The 16,434-nt window shown below is 38.4% G+C and overlaps 1 protein-coding gene and 1 non-coding gene across 16 annotated transcripts in view; one reads left to right on the top strand and one right to left on the bottom strand.

Moving 5' to 3' along the window:
- NPAS3 (neuronal PAS domain protein 3) overlaps positions 1-16,434 on the top strand; it is a 1,061,849-nt gene that overhangs the window by 300,079 nt on the left and 745,336 nt on the right. The window lies entirely within an intron of this gene.
- On the bottom strand, positions 16,128-16,244 carry LOC132533653 (small nucleolar RNA SNORA76). The gene has a single exon (XR_009545505.1). It is a non-coding gene; the product is annotated as a small nucleolar RNA SNORA76 (small nucleolar RNA).

Here is a 16,434-nt window from a genome sequence, read left to right as displayed (position 1 = left end):
TTTGCCGCTCTTAAGGAAACATAATTTTCCTTATTATTATCACTTCTTTTTTTTAAACTTCCAGGGTTATTGCTGGGGCTCGGTGCCTATACTATGAATCCACTGTTTCTGGCGGCCATTTTTTCCTTTTATTGGCTAGGACAGAGATAATTTGATAGAGGAGGGGGTGGTAGAGAGACAAAGAGAAAGGGAGGCTCCTACAAACCTGCTCCACCGCTTGTGAAGCTCCCCCTGCTGGTGGGGAGCGGGGGCTTGACCAAGTCCTTGCATGGGGTCCTTGTACTTTGTACTATGTGCACTTAACCAGGTGTACCACCTCCCGCCCCTCATTTTCCTCATCTCTGTCTTGTTACACCCCATATTTTATTATTAGTGTACAATCCAGTCATCTTTGTTCTTGAGTAGAACTTTCCTCTAGATTTGACTTACCTATAGGTTTCTCAGATAATCTGGCATTTAGAAAAACTTTTTTTTTTAGAAAATGAGTAGAATTAAAAAATCATATAGATGTCATATGTGTTGTTACATATACACATGTACTTCTTTCATTTCCACCAGGGTTATTGCTGAGGTTTGGTGCCTGCCCTACCACCCTGCCATTCCCAGTTGCCTTTTAACTTTTTCTTTTTTGAAAAATAGAGGTAAGTTGGGGAAAAGAAGGAGAGAGCATAAATGCATAGAGCACAGCTCCACTGCTCTTGAAATGTATCTCCTACAAATAAGATTGAGGTTTTGATATATTTTCCACTGTGTATTTCTTAAATATTTACCATATCTTACTTAATCATTAAATATATATATATATGTATATATATATATAAAATCTTTTATTTCTAGGATAGAGACAGCCAGAAATTGAAAGGAAGGGGGAAATAGAAAAGGAAAAAGACAGAGAGACACCTGCAGAACTGCTTCACCACTTGTGAAGCGTGAAGCGCCCCCCCCCCCCCCCAGTGGGGACTGTGGGTTTGATTCCAGGTCCTTTTGCTTTGGAACATATGCACTCAACCAGATACACTACCACCCAGGCTCTAATTATTATATTTGTAACATTAATATATGGTGAAATTTGTTACCTTATATATAGACCTTCCATCGAACAGTCTAAAACAGCATTTTCCCCAACATTTCTACAATCAGAATATGTCTTACTATGATATCTTAAATTTGATAAAATCTGACTATTAGGCTAATTGACTCTTGAATTGCCTTCACATTTTTAACTCTTTTCAGGACTCAGGACTTAGCAACTTCACAGAGGAATATTATCTCTTAGGATTACTTTTCTTTTCTTTCTTTCTTTTTTTGGCAGTAAAGCATTTTGCCCTCGATTTGATGTCACTTCCAAATTATGTCTGAGGAGGTATCAATAAAATCCTTCTGCATATCTTTATAGATTTACTGTGAGGTCTGATGAGATCAAACTGATTGAAAAACACAGATTCTCTTTGGATATAATTTTCCTTTTTTTTTGTTTCTGGTTTAAGTTGTTTTTAAGTATAAATTAGTGATAACTTTTTAAAGAAGTTTGAGAGAGATCATTTCTTAATTTGTTTTATAAGCTGGACTTGACAATTAAAGAATTAGAAGGTAGGTTCTTTAAGATTGGATGTTGTTTATCTGAATTATTCACTACACTATAGAATAATACATTTATTGCATTTCCAATTGGCTGCATTTATTGGAAGACTAAAGAATGAATCTCTGTATGTGCCAAGGAGAATATTAGGTCATGGGCCTAAACAATTTACCTGGCTTCTTCCTTTTGGATCTAGTTTCGTGTCTTTGGCAGCAGAATGCAAAGGATATTGCATTCTGCCCTGTTCGATGCCAAAAGTTCACAGAAGAGAGCATTTTTGGCAGATTGTGCTTGTTTTAAGGACAAAGGTGTTTGAATTTCACACTTTAATTTTCAGGGACTTGTTCGTACACTATAGGTGAGAGGTTCACAAAATCATGTATTGTGTACCAAACACTTGGGAACACAGCACATTTCACTTTGATTGGCTACTCAGAAAGTTCCACTGTGGCCTTTGTTACCAGGACCATACACTGAGCAAGGCCCAAGAGGGAGCATTGAGTGGAATGGAAATTAATTATTGTTGTGTAGCTGCAGAATTGAAATACCTTAGTACAGAAAAGGGAGGTTATTTTATTGAGAGCAATCAATTTTTTTTGACCACTCACATTACTTCTTACCTCAGATATTTATGCCTAAAGGTTAAGACATCTAGCAAAACAAAACAAAATAAAGATTGGCCACAAGTTATTATTTTCTCTATTATATGTACAAATAATTCTTTATTTACTTATTTATTTTATTTAATCATTGATAGTTGACAGAGAGCTTAAGAGGGGAGGGGAGATAGAGCCACCTCCAGCACTGTTTTGCTACTCATAAAGCTTCCCCCGCTACCTGTGGGGACTTAAGGCTTGAACCCAGATTCTTGTGCACGGTAATGCAGGAACTCTACCAGGGGTGTTACCACCCATATCCATTATTTTTTGATTACACTGTTGTCCTTTATGAAAAGGAAACTAGGACATTGTAGGATCCTATCAGATAGCCAATCTACACATTTCCTTAAACTATGGTTTTCATCATTACCATATAAGAAATCACATTTTCTTCTTATAAATGGAACTAAAGGATTTTCTTTTTCTTTGTGCCAGTATTTGATACTACTCTCGATTAATTTTATAATGTACACATTTTCTTATCCTGCTCTTCATATATGTGAAATTATTTAATTATCATTTATAATTGTTTTCATGTAAATAAGATATGGTTTACATATATGTGCTTTCAGATATTATATCCCAGTAGGAAAATACACAAGAAACAGTTTATGATAATGACTTCAGTGGATAAGAAAAACAAAAAGACTAGAGACTTTTATTTTACTCTTCTATTTCCCTATTTATATTTTACAGTTTTTTTTTTCATAAAATTAATTCCATATGCCTTCCTGTTCTGAACAGATGACACACATACTCGATTATATTTCCTGCTTTGAGAAGCTGCAGTCCCTGTAGATGGCGCTACTATTTGTGGTACTATCCAGATTGCCATTTTAGACCATTTTTTTCTTGGTCTGAAGAGGGGTATTCTGTTGTCAAGGGAAGACTATAGGTTGGATAATTACTTTTGTTCACTCCCAGTTCTTTTTCTAATACACAGAATGTTTTTTTTGTTATGATAGTAGTCAATACTTAGGGATCCCCCCAATACTTCAATGTTTTCTTTCCGTAATTCATATGATGTATTTAGAATATTGGTGAATCTTTTGTTTCTTATCTTGTAAACTGCCAAAATGAAATTTACTGCAAGCAAGTATCTCCTCAGAGACAATGGCAGAAAACCTACAGAAGAGAGTAACAGATGAACTAACTCAAACTTGCACTTCCTACTTTTTGTGAAGAGAGTGGGTGCTTTTAACACAAAACTGATATCTATCTGCTGAATTCAAAAAATATATATCAGCAGAAATCATAAAATAGGACCCAGTAGAATGAAGTGTTTGGAAGAATAGGAACTGAAAGCGATGTGATGAAGCAAATATTAAGCATTGGAAATTCGTTGAAGACCATGTAACCATTTTATTATATGACTTTTAAAATTGATTTTATTAGTGATTTAATAATGATCAACAAGACAGTGAGATAAGAGGGGTACAACTTCATACAGTTCCCACCGCCAGAGTGCTGTATCCCATCTCTTCCACTGGAAGATTCCCCATTCTTTATTCCCCTGGGAGTATGGACGAAAGATCTTTGTGTGGTGAAGAAGGTGGGTGGTCTGACTTCTGTAACTGCTTCTTTGGTGGACATGGGTGTTGGCAGGTTGATCAATCCATACCCCCCATTCCGTTTCTGTCATTCCCTACCTAGTGGGGCAGGGCTCTAGGGAGGCGGAGTTCAGGACACACTGGTGAGGTCATCTGCCCAGGGATGTCAGATTATTATTGTATAACTTTTATATAACACATTATATTACAGTAGAAGGTGCAAGTACTGTCCAGATAGAACAACAATAGAGGTTGAGAGCAAGTCTAAATTCCTATGAGCTGATCCTCTCTTCAGTGGCATAGATCATGACTACACTGCACTTGGAGTGACACTTTCTCTTATATGAGACTTGATGTCAACACTAGGTAACTAGCAGAAGAAAAGCTGGATCATGTTTTAATCTGAAAGATTTCAAAATGCCAGTCAGATTCTTGGTTTGCTCTAGTTTTCAGAAATACTATGTGAAGTGAGGATCATAAAGCAAAATTCGGCTCTAACGCTTTGAATTGAAATTACTCTTAGGCAGGCTTCAATTAACTCTACAGAAAAACTACCAGTATTCTCAATGTTGTAGCTAGTGATGCTTATGAGAGTGGCAGATGGCCACACAAAGAAGCCATGTTATTTTATTTCTGATTTATGTAAACTGAACTCATAAATTCTTTAAAATTAAGACTTCTCAAATTTGCCACAATAATCCTGAGTCCCAAAATCAAATCCTGGAATATTAAAAAAGTCCTCTAAACTTGCTGATTTTTTTTTAAGAGTAACTTCAGGACTGGGTGGTTAGTTCACAGTAGAGCCCAGGTTTTATAGCCCTGAGACTCTAGATTTAATCCCAGGACCCACATATGCCTGAGTTGAATGATCTCTGTTCTCTTTCTTCTCTTGCTTACAAAGACACATCCCTCTTTTTTTTTTTTTCTTTAAAAGCAAAGCCTATGATTTGAAAGTAAACTCCTTGTAACCTGAAAAGTTGGAATAAACACATCTTTTTGTTGACTAATCTGTCAGCTCAATTTTTCTGCTATTGGTCATGGTGGTTAAACATGAAAATTTTAAAGTAGAATAATATGGGATTGGTCTGCAAGGCTGTAGCTGGGAGACTTTAGGCAAGTTGTCTAACTACCTTAAACCTTTTTTCCTTTATCTGTAGACACACAGCCTTAAAGCTGTTTAAGGATTGAGACAAAGCATATGAAATATTTAATTAGCCCCATACTAAGATGAAGTATACGGTCAATAAGGAGCTATTTTTATTGCATTCTATTTTTAAATTGTCAACGGAAAATGAAATAGGCTAAGATTTCCTTAATTTTATATAATGCTATAAAGAATAGATCACATAGTATAATGACAATGCCATTAAGCTTGAAAAGATTTAGGTAAATATTTCACAGTGGCTTAGCCTTGACACTGGTACTCAGAGTGGATATTAGCTTGTAGATCAGGTGTGGCTTAACACCAATCAGGCCTGTCAAAACTCTTGTGACATAGTTAATAATGATGCTATATTTGAATGCCATGGTGTTATTAGTTGTCTGGTTAGAAAATACTGTGTTTTTTGTGGCTAGTACCTACTTTTTCTTATAGGGTACCCAGTTCACTATGTACAAAGACCTGGGTGTTAGCCCCAGGCCATCACTTAAAGTCCCTCCATGGTTTGGGGGTGGGGCTTCACAAGCTGTAGAGTAGTGCTTTGATGTATCTCCTTTCTGTTTCACTATCCTTCTCTTTTTCTCACGCTCTATCTAGAGAAAAGAAAAGAAAAAAAATTGAAAAGACTACCAGGAATAGTGGAGTCATGCAGGTCTCAAGCCCCAGTGAAAAACAGTGGTGGCAAAAAATAGTCTGTGTTCTGCTTAATTTTATTTTAGTGACTTCTGGATTAGTCAAAAGTAGTGTTTTATTTTCACCCCTTAGGTGACTTTCTTCTAGTGAAAAGGTTTTTTAATATTGATGGACCAGGGGGGACTTAGACACATTTGGTATTTAACAAGGTAGAAACCTGGGGCCCAGGAACAGGCATAAACCAAAGGCCTGATGGCCCATACTTTCTCTGCTTTTTATTAACGCTTTTTTCATATGCATTGAATATAGAACCTTGGTGGAGGCTAGTTTTTTAAATTAAAATTTTGTAATCATTACTAAGATTATGATTATCTCCCCCCTCCCTCCCATACACATGCCATGGTTACTATAGAGTGAAGATGAATGGGGTAATGAATATTGGCCTAAAAATATAACTGAAGGGAGTTGGGCGGCAGCGCAGCGGTTTAAGCGCACATGGCGCAAAGTGCAAGGCCGGCTTAAGGATCTGGGTTCAAGCCCCCGGCTCCCCACCTGCAGGGGAGTAGCTTCACAGGTGGTGAAGCAGGTCTTTCTCCCCCCCTCTCTGTCTTCCTCTCCTCTCTCCATTTCTCTCTGTCCTATCTAACAACGACGACATCAATAACTACAACAACACTAAAAAAACAAGGGCAACAAAAGGGAAAATGAAGAAAGAAAAAAAATTAAAAATATATATAACTGAAAATTGAAGGAATTGAGTCAAGTGAAATAAACCAGAGGGAAAATAATGAATATTTCATGATCTCACTGGTATGTAGGACTTAAGAAACATAGAAGGGGAAAGTAGAGGATGAAATCTAATTAGTTATGATCTATTGAAGAAGATCCAGTAGTTGGATAGGGTGGTAGTGTGGTGGAAGTTGGTGGGGGGACATGGTGTGCTGACACCTGTCATGGGGAGAGGGTAAAACTGTACGTCTGTGTCAGCAGTCTTTTATATCAACATTTCCCTAATAAAAAAATTCTACTTTTTAAAGTATGAATATTTACACTTTAATTCTGTTTAATAGATCATTTTAACTGTGTGCTAATAATCGGAGGTTTTACCTTGACATAAAAGTAGGAGAGCTTTCAGTGGAGGGTATAGGATATGGAGTTTTGCTGGTGGGAACTGTGTGGAATTCTACCCCTCTTATCCTATGGTCTTGTCAATATATCCATTTTATAATTTAAAAAAATCTAAAATCAAACAAACAGACAAAAAAAGAAGTAGCACTAAATCTCAATTCCCTACATAGTGACTATATTTTTCAGACTTGGGCCATTCTGTCATAAGGAGAGTATTGTCTCAATTTTAATCTTAATGTAAATGTTTGTCCTGTCTGCTGCTCATTGTTAGAACACTGTTCTGGTAGTATCCTTTATGACTGTATTTTGACTTACCTCATATGTTTCCCATATTATGCACTTATGTCCTTAAATCATAACTGTCTAATAAAATTCTTTCAGTGGGTGCTGGGTGGTGGCACACCTGTTTAAGTGCACATAGTACTAAACGCAGGAATCCTTTAAGAGCCCAGGACTGAGCCTCCTCTTCCTACCTGCTATGGGAACTCTTCATAAGTAGTGAGGCAGGTCTGCAGGTGTCCAGGCATCTATGCTTCTACCCTTCTCTATCTTTCCCTCCCCTCTCAGTTTCTCTTTGCCCTATAGAATGAAAAGGAAAAAGGGGGGGAGGAAAGCAGGAGTGGTGGATTTGTAGTGTGCTGGCACTGAGCTCCAGTGGTAACCCTGGAGGCCATCTGTTTTTTGTTTGTTTGTCTGTTAGTTTGTTTTTTCCTTCCAGGGCTGTTGCTGGGACTTGGTTCCCCCATGAATCCACTGCTCCTGGAGGCCACCTCTTACCCTTTGTTGCCCTTGTGGTTTATTGTTGTTGTCATTAATGTTGTTGTGGTTGTTGTTGCTGGATAGGAGAGTGAGAAATGGGGAGAGGAGAGGAAGACAGAGGGGGAGAGAAAGATAGACACCTGCAGGCCTGCTTCACCACTTGTGAAGCCACTCCCCTGCAGGTGGGGAGCCGGGGGCTTGAACTGGGATCCTTATACTGGTCCTTGCACCTTGCGCCATGTGCACTTAACCCTCTGCGCTACCTCCCGGCCCCAAAATCTTTTTTTCTTGATACAAGATTTTTCCTCTTCTGCTGTCTCTCACACATAGAGTTCTGCCTCTATTTTGACCATTTCCATTTTGGTTGAATTCAAGATTCATCTGAAACTTTTCTTTCCCCATTTGTCACCTCCCCCTCTGTCACTTTTCCTCATCACTCCCAACCAGCTTTTTCAGGTAGAGGGAAATACAAAGAAATAGAAACACACAAAGCACCAAATCTTCCCCAGTGACATATTGGGGGCTCAAGCCTGGGTTGCTACCTCACTGACCCTGAAGCATCTCAGTTCATCGTTTCTCTTTGGATTAATGCATATCTGACCGTGAATTTCTCTGAGATGTGATATATGCTCCTGCTAGCCTGTAGAGCCAAATCAGCACTGTCAAGGATGCTTTCTGAGTTCCTGTTCTGGGAAATCTCAATGGGTAGTGTGGGCACATCACTCTGATGATCTTAGTGGTACTTTCTCTATGTCATGAAACAAAGACCCACAGGGCCACCAACAATATGATTATATTTTATTTTTTCAAAATAATTCAATTTTAATGATATACAGGCTGGAGAACTGAGATGAGACTCTCCATCTTAGAAGATGACATAGTGAGTGGAAGCAATTATAGCAATAGGCATTTTACAATTATATCCAAAATGTATTAAATGACAAGATAATGTCTTTCTTATTTTAAGACTTTATTACACAGTGTGCTACTCTAACCTTTTGCTAGTTACGGCAAGCCGCTAGAACATTTCTCTTGACATAAATAGGCTTTTCAAATATTAGTGTTTTAAAATCAAGAGCTTCACAAATTCCCTTTGTGTTCCAGTAAAAAAAAAAAAAAAAGAAAAGAAAAAAAGAAGAAAGAAAGAAAGAAAGAAAAGATCAATATGGAATGGGCATTTTCTACATTTATCTCTGGCACACATCCAAGATTCTAAATTTTATTCTTATTTGGCCATCTTCTTTTGTTTCATTTCTTACGATTTCACATCCATTTCTTGTCTCTTCATTTTGCAGTAATAGAAGAAGCCTTAACCATTGCAAGATTACATATTTATATCAGGGTTCAGACTGTGAATTCATTCTTTTCTAGCGAAGTAGAAAGATCATGTAAAAATGGTGACCACATGTTGACAGAATGCATGATTTAACAAAACCAAAGGCAATCATTTCAAAGAAAAATGTTTTATTTTCTGCCAGCAGAGTATAATGGAGAAAAATTGGTTGGTATTATTTTAAAAAATTGCCCAAATCACTGTAGTTAGTGTAAAATTGTCTCTGGAACTATTTCCTGTAAGTTAACCAGACATATGATTGTGTCCTTTCTATTTTGAATACTGAAGCTCACATTTCAACTGTCTTGCATGGAGCCTATCAGGTATAATAGCTCTTTGTAAAGGTGCTTCCTTTTCTCTTTTGGTCTTTCCATCTAATAACTTCCACCTTCATTCATTCCAAACTTAGAATGAATCACATTTGAACCTTTCTGGACTTTAAGCTAAATATTATTCCTAACAAATCCAAGACTACCAGCTGCTCAAAATGTGTTGCTTTAGCCTGCAGAAGTTTGAGTGAAATTAATGTAAACATTATTTATGCTATTAAAAATTCTCCACACTTCTCAGTGGAAAGAATTTTCTTTTGAACATGTGGTTCACAAGGCTCACTATTTTCCCTAGTACATAAAGTTATGTGAGACATTACATAGTGAACATGCTGATGTTGTTTATAGGTCGAGCAAGTTTAATTAAAAGGAAATCGTATTTATGTGCCAATGAACAAACAATACAGCCTCATTCTAGTATTCAGCAATAAAACACTTTTGAGAAAGCCAGAAAGGCATGAGTCATCGGTGGAATGTTGCTAGTTGTTTCATGACTTTGACCAGCGTTATTTCTGATGACTTAATAGGTGCCAGGGCTTAATAGTTCCTTTCTGGTCAGTTCTAGACCAGATCAGCCCATGAGATATAAGCTATTATTTTGAAAGAACTGTGGAATCTACTATGCAAACAGACTGACAAAAAAAATACCAGTATAAATATGACTCGTCTTGGGAATGGACAAAAGTATTAAATATATATATGTCTACCCAGTGTCTAAATTACTGGAAATAAGTAGATATAGATAGCTGGGTTGATTTTATCATGATCACAACCAACATGGGTCTGTTGATCACTTGTTTCACATATTTAACATTCTGTAGGTATTTTCCAAGCTATTATAATACATATAGAAACTAGGCAGCCATAGGGAGTTGGGCGGAAGCGCAGTGGGGTAAGCGCAGGTGGCACAAAGCGCCAAGGACCAGCATAAGGATCCTGAGCCCTGGCTCCCCACCTGCAGGGGAGTCGCTTCACAGGCGGTGAAGCAGGTCTGCAGATGTCTATCTTTCTCTTCCCCTCTCTATCTTCCCCTCCTTGCTTCATTTCTCTCTGCCCTATCTAACAACGGCAACATCAATAACAACAACAATAATAACTACAACAACAATAAAAAAACAAGGACAACAAAAAAGGAAAAATATAAAAAATTTAAAAAAAGAAACTAGGCAGTTAGCATATAAAAATGCAAACTTTAGAGGGTTGGGCGGTGGCGCAGTGGATTAAGCGTTGAAAAGTGCAAGGATCGGAGTTGGGATCCTGGTTCAAGCCCCGGGCTCCCCACCTGCAGGGGAGCCGCTACACAGGCGGTGAAGCAAGTCTTCAGGTGTCTGCCTTTCTCTCCCCCTCTCTGTCTTCCTTTATTATTATTATTAATTATTATTATTATTTTATTGCCATTTCTCTCTGTCCTATCCAACGACGAACAGCATCAACAATGGCAATAATAATAACCACAACGAGGCTACAACAACAAGGGCAACAAAAGGGGGAAAAAGTGGCCTCCAGGAGCGGTGGATTCATGGTGCAGGCACAGAGCCCAGCAATAACCCTGGAGGAAAAAAAAATGCAAACTTTGCTATCATTTGAACCTCTCCCATCAACTAATGAAAAAAAGTTGAATTTTCTGTATAAAATGGAACTCTCGTGCAAACCATATTATTTTGTCAACTTAAAGAGCTGAAGTTTTTTTTTTTTTACTAAGTATTTTAAAATTTATTTTGGAAAATTGAGAACACCCTTATGTTGGAGTACATGTGGGTCAGGAGAGAGAGAGAAAGAGAGAAATAGAGAGAGACTCTTAAGAGCTGAAGTCCTTACTAAATATGCTAAAATTAACTAATTTGTGCCCTGCTTTGTCAGTTCTAGAGAGGATGTATACTTTACTTCGGAAATAAAAAGCTGAAAGCAGTTTACTGTTATTGGAAAATTTACCTTTTTTTTTTTAAAGATTTTTATTTATTCATTAACAAGAAAGATAGGAGGAGAGAAAGAACCAGACATCACTCTGGTACATGTGTTGCTGGGGATTCAACTCAGGACTTCATGCTTGAGAGTCTAGTGCCTTAGCCACTGTGCCACCTCCTGAACCACAGAATCTTAGTTTTTATATCATCTGTGAGTTTAACAACCAGGCAGCCTCTTTGATTCTTATGCAAAATTCCAATTGCATATTTACTTTTTGAAGGCTCTTTGTATTAGATACTAGCAGTTTGAATGGTAGGGATGAGGAGAGAACATAAACTTTAAAACTCTTGAGAAAAACATAACAATTTTAGTGCACCTCAGATACATTTTCCAGTAGTTTATTAATGGTCTGTGGCAAAGGAACAACTGAAAAAGACAGCCTTTAGGGGGTATGATGTTCTAGACATCAATCCATTTGTTTTTAGGTGAGAAAACAAACACTGAAAGACATTAAGTATCTTAAAGATATTCACGGTCTTGTTTGAAGTTATTAACTAATAGTGACAGAGCTTGGTCCAGTACCCAGGCTTCATGATATAGTTATCAGTTTTTGATTGTGATAAATAAATGGTTTTCTCAGTCCCATTATTTACTTGCAATGAGTAGCTTCCTTATGTGGACCACCAGTTTACTCAATTAACTCATCTTATTGTCCAGAGTATCTGTCAGTTGCTTTTAACTTAGATCACCTTGTACAAATAATTTTTTCTGTACACATTCATTCTATCTGTAATCTCCCACTAAAAGCACAAACTATTGGGGGTGGGGGAATCCATTTTTGATGGCTCAGCCTCATTCTGCCCAGGAATATTAGCATTTTGATCACAGAGAGGAAGAAAACTCTTTACTCTCTCTCTCTCTCTTTTTTTTTTTTTTGCCTCCAGGGTTATTGTTGGGGCTCAGTGCCTGCACCATGAATCCACTGCTCCTGGAGGCCATTTTTTCCCCCTTTTGTTGCCCTTGTTGTTGTACTCTTGTTGTTATTATTGTTGTTGTTGATGTTGTTCGTTGTTGGATAGGACAGAGAGAAATGGAGAGAGGAGGGAAGACAGAGAGGGGGAGAGAAAGATAGACACCTACAGACCTGCTTCACTGCCTGTGAAGCGACCCCCCTGCAGGTGGGGAGCCAGGGGCTGGAACTGGGATCCTTACGCCAGTCCTTGCGCTTTGCGCCAAGTGCGCTTAACCCGCTGTGCTACCGGCCGACCCCCTACTCTTTACTCTTTTACAGGGATCTTTTCCTCCTAAGAACAGTAGTTAAATTTCCTTAGTACTAATTTGTTAGACCTCTGGTACACATCAGAGCCTGTCAGATTGTTGCTTTAAAAGTTCATGACTTGGTGAATTTTCAGGGAGCAAAAACCTCTTACCCTAAAGGGTACACATAAGGCTACCTACAGCTATTGAACTCCGGTAAAAAGGCATTGTTTTCTTCATTCCTACTTTTCATGCACACATTACTCAGGAATTTTTGCAAGCCGGTGTATTAAGTATGAAAGAACTAAATTTCCCCACCTGCAAGGGGAAAACTTCAGGAGTGAAGTAGAACTGAAGGTTCTCTCCCTATCTTCCCCTCCCCTCTCAACTTCTATACAATAATAAATAAAAAAAGATTTTTAAAGAATCTAATAAAAAGAAAATAATTTTAAGAATAAAATAACTAAATTGGATTTTATATATTAAGATCTAAATCTACATTTAGCATGTAGTAGCACTTAAATAAATACTTATAGAAATCTTTGTGGAATTATTCAAATTCAGTATAGCATTTTGTAAAGTTAGGAGTTACCGTTTTAATAGAAGAATGTGGGGTTGCTTTCAATATAGGCATTGACTTGGCAGTTTCCCCCCGGCCCTCTTCTCTTATCATCATGGCCCAGATATAGGTATTGATGACCATGCATCATGACTGATTATACAAAAGTTTCAAAAAGGCTTCTAAATGAAAGCTATAATTTTGTATTGGATTTCTAGTGACAGGACAAAATCATTTGCTCTTTGCCCTTATGGATTTTATAATGTCATCTAAGTCTATCAATAAAATTATAACCTGCAGTTAGGCATAAAGTAGTCTTTACATATGCATGCACACATTGGGCTGTTGTAGCATATCTGTTGGGATACACCTCAGCAAGTGTGTGTGTGTGTGTGTGTATGTGTGTGTACGCGTGTGCATGTGCGTGTACGAACATGTACATGTGCACATTCACTGACCTTTTTTCTGTATTTAATGTACAATCAGGTCTGGAAGCTGTATATGAAGAGCAGTGCCTGACTTTTATACAAGGATGTTTCTCTTGTCTTCTCCTGCTGTGAGTGAAATTGACTAGAATTGTGCCATTTGGATTAATCTCACAAAGCAGTAAACTTCACAAATAGACATCATGGCCATCCCTTCCACCTGAGCTGTCAGCCTCCAATCCAAGAGACTGAGCATATAGTCAAAAGGAAGTGAGAAGGCCATAGATGCCCCAGTATGGCAAGTGGATGCACAAACACTTAAAGTAAACACACTTTCTAAGCAAATAAATAAGAATAAGGCAAAAAGAAACTATACCTAGAAGTTGCAAAGATTCAGCTAGAGGAAAACAGTGGTTCCAAACCTTTCATTGAATTCAGATGTTTAGGTATAGCTGTCTGACTGAATCACTCTGAAACTACAGATATTTAATACCTCCCCTTGATTTGTAGGTTCCCTGTTATCGTAAATTCTTTATTAACTCTTCTGTCTTGTCTTTGGAGCACTGTCTTTGTTCACTCCTTTTGTATTTCTGAAGACATATGAACACAAAGGTCTAACAAAGAGCTGTGATAATTATGTGAAAAAGCTGATTCGTTGGGACCAGGTAGTGGTGTGCTTGGTTCAACGCACATGTTACAGTGCACAAGGACCCAGGTTTGAGCACCCAGTCCCCACCTGCAGGGGAAAGCTTCACAAGTGGTGAAACAGTGCTGCAGGTGTCTCTCTGCCTCTCACCCTCTCTATCCCTCTTTCCCTCTGGATTTCTGACTGTCTCTATCCCACAAATAAAGATAATAAATAATCTGATTCCTTTTTGAAAAAATTCCCTACCCCTAGTTGTTATATATTTATGTCATTTTATGTAGTGCATCATTAACAAAGAGTGACTAGACATGTTTTTGACTTTTTTTTTTTTTTTTTTTTTTTTAGCAGAGCAATGCTCAGCTCTGGCTTAAGGTGATGCAGGGGATTGAACCTGGGACTTTGGAGCCTCAGGCATGAGAATCTCTTTGCATAATCATTATGCTATATACTTCCACCCTTTTTGACTTCTGCTTTTCATTTTCTCAGTCAGTTTGCTGCACACTATAGTACCACCTCTAGAATGGTGCTAGGGACCAACTATGTTTTCAGAATTGAAATATTTTTGAGAAGGAAGAATTTATGAATAATCAGGTTGGGAGGTTAGTGCCTGTATTTCTTCTTCCTTCCACATTTGCCTCTCCTCCCTGCTTTTCCTCCTGACCTCCCCTTCCCTTCATAGTCCAAACACTGAGTTGCTGAGTAAATTTTGTGTCGGCAATGTTGCATTGGATGTGCCGTTTACTGTTTCTGATCATGACTTTTAAGGACCTCAGCATAATCTTTCAACAAATACTGAGAACAGACTGTATATGTAAGACAGTTTCTGAACACCCTTATTATACATAACAAAAGGCTTGTGAAAAATATACTTGAATTAATTTAACATCATTTAGTTACTAATTGTGCAGGACCTGCACTGATTTTAATAAGAAGGGTTACTATAGCTTTGAATCAACCCTGGACTGAGTTACTTCTCCACTCCTAGAATGGCTTTTCATTCAGGTAGAAAGACACAGTGCTTCCCCTTCCCCCAAGATTCCTATACGATATGAGGGCTCAGAGCTGGGTCATGCACATGACAAGGTCAAGGCATGAACACTTCCAAGTGAACTGTCTCTCTGGTCCCTTAATAGGCAGTTTATATATGATGTCACCATGGTGAACTAATCAAATTTCCAGTTGTGATCACAGTTTTCAACTGGGCAGCTTAAGGATGGTAAACTTAAGCATGGCAAATTGACAAGTATTCGTGTGAGTGATTTTTAATTTACTCTTTCCCTTACCCTCCCTTTTAATGTTCGCCAGGCATGGGTACAGTACTGTTGAGGGCTTTCTTGTTCATTTTTATTTTTTAGATAGTGAGAGAGGGGTAACTTGATATATAGAAAAGAGAGACACTTTCCCTTCTTGGATACTCCCTTGATACCACTCATACTTGTCTGATGTATTAAAAAGTTTGAAGTCAGGGTCTCATGTACTCTAAAGTATGAGATAACTCCTGGCCCACTTCAAATCTCTTCCCAGTCCTACTATAGTAAGATGTGGTGAAAAAGTTTTCATTTGCTAGCAATTCCATCCAAATTAGTTCATAAATGAAGAGCAACTGAGAACATCATGGTGGTGAGTTTTTGGTTTTTGTTTTTGTTTGTTTTTCTTCCAAATCATTTCATTGGGAAGTTGTGACTTACAGTACAATGGCTGATATATGGGTATGGTTTCTTGTTTGTTTGTTTGTTTGCCTCCAGGGTTATTGCTGGGGCTCAGTGCCTCTACTGTCAATCCACTGCTCCTGGATGCCATTTTTTTCCATTTTGTTGCCCTTGTTGTTTCCCTTGTTGTTGTCGTTATTACTATGGTTGTCATTGCTGTTGTTGTTGGATAGGACAGAGAAAAATCAAGAGAGGAGGGAAAGACAGAGAGTGGGAGAGAAAGACAGACACCTGCAGACCTGCTTCACCAGCCGTGAAGGTGGGTAGCTGGGGACTCAAACCGGGATCTTTACGCTGGTTCTTGCACTTTGCACCATGTGTGCTTAGCCTCTGCACTACCGCCCGGCCCCCATGGGTATGATTTCATATCTCCCTGTGATAGGTGTCTGCACACCACTCCTATCGTGAACTTGAATTCTTTGCCACCATTATGTAATAGGTCCCTAATGCCCACTGTACCCCTTTCCGTAGTTCCTCACATCTAGGTTTTTTTTTTCCCATGTGGCTCGTGGCTAAAAAGGGTGGCCGGCAGCGCGGAGCCCCAGTTACCACGAGCGGCTGCCCTGGCGCCGCAGCCTGACCCCCGGCAGGAGGCGGGGGCTCAAAGGTGGCGCGGTTTTTTTTTTTAACAGTAAATAACTATATGATTGCAGAACTGTCAAACTATGTGCACCTCTCCTCCCCCAGCCCCCTGCCCCATGCACACGTAAGGGATTTCTACCATGTAGATATAACCATTTTTGATATTTCGGTTTATGGGAAATGAGTGCAGATTTTAAAATACTCATATTTAGATGTATATAG

Source organism: Erinaceus europaeus, chromosome 16 (assembly GCF_950295315.1).
Source record: "Erinaceus europaeus chromosome 16, mEriEur2.1, whole genome shotgun sequence".
NCBI lineage: Eukaryota > Metazoa > Chordata > Mammalia > Eulipotyphla > Erinaceidae > Erinaceus > Erinaceus europaeus.
The sequence above is the reverse complement of the archived record's forward strand: the minus strand, read 5'-3'. Positions and strand labels throughout refer to the sequence as shown.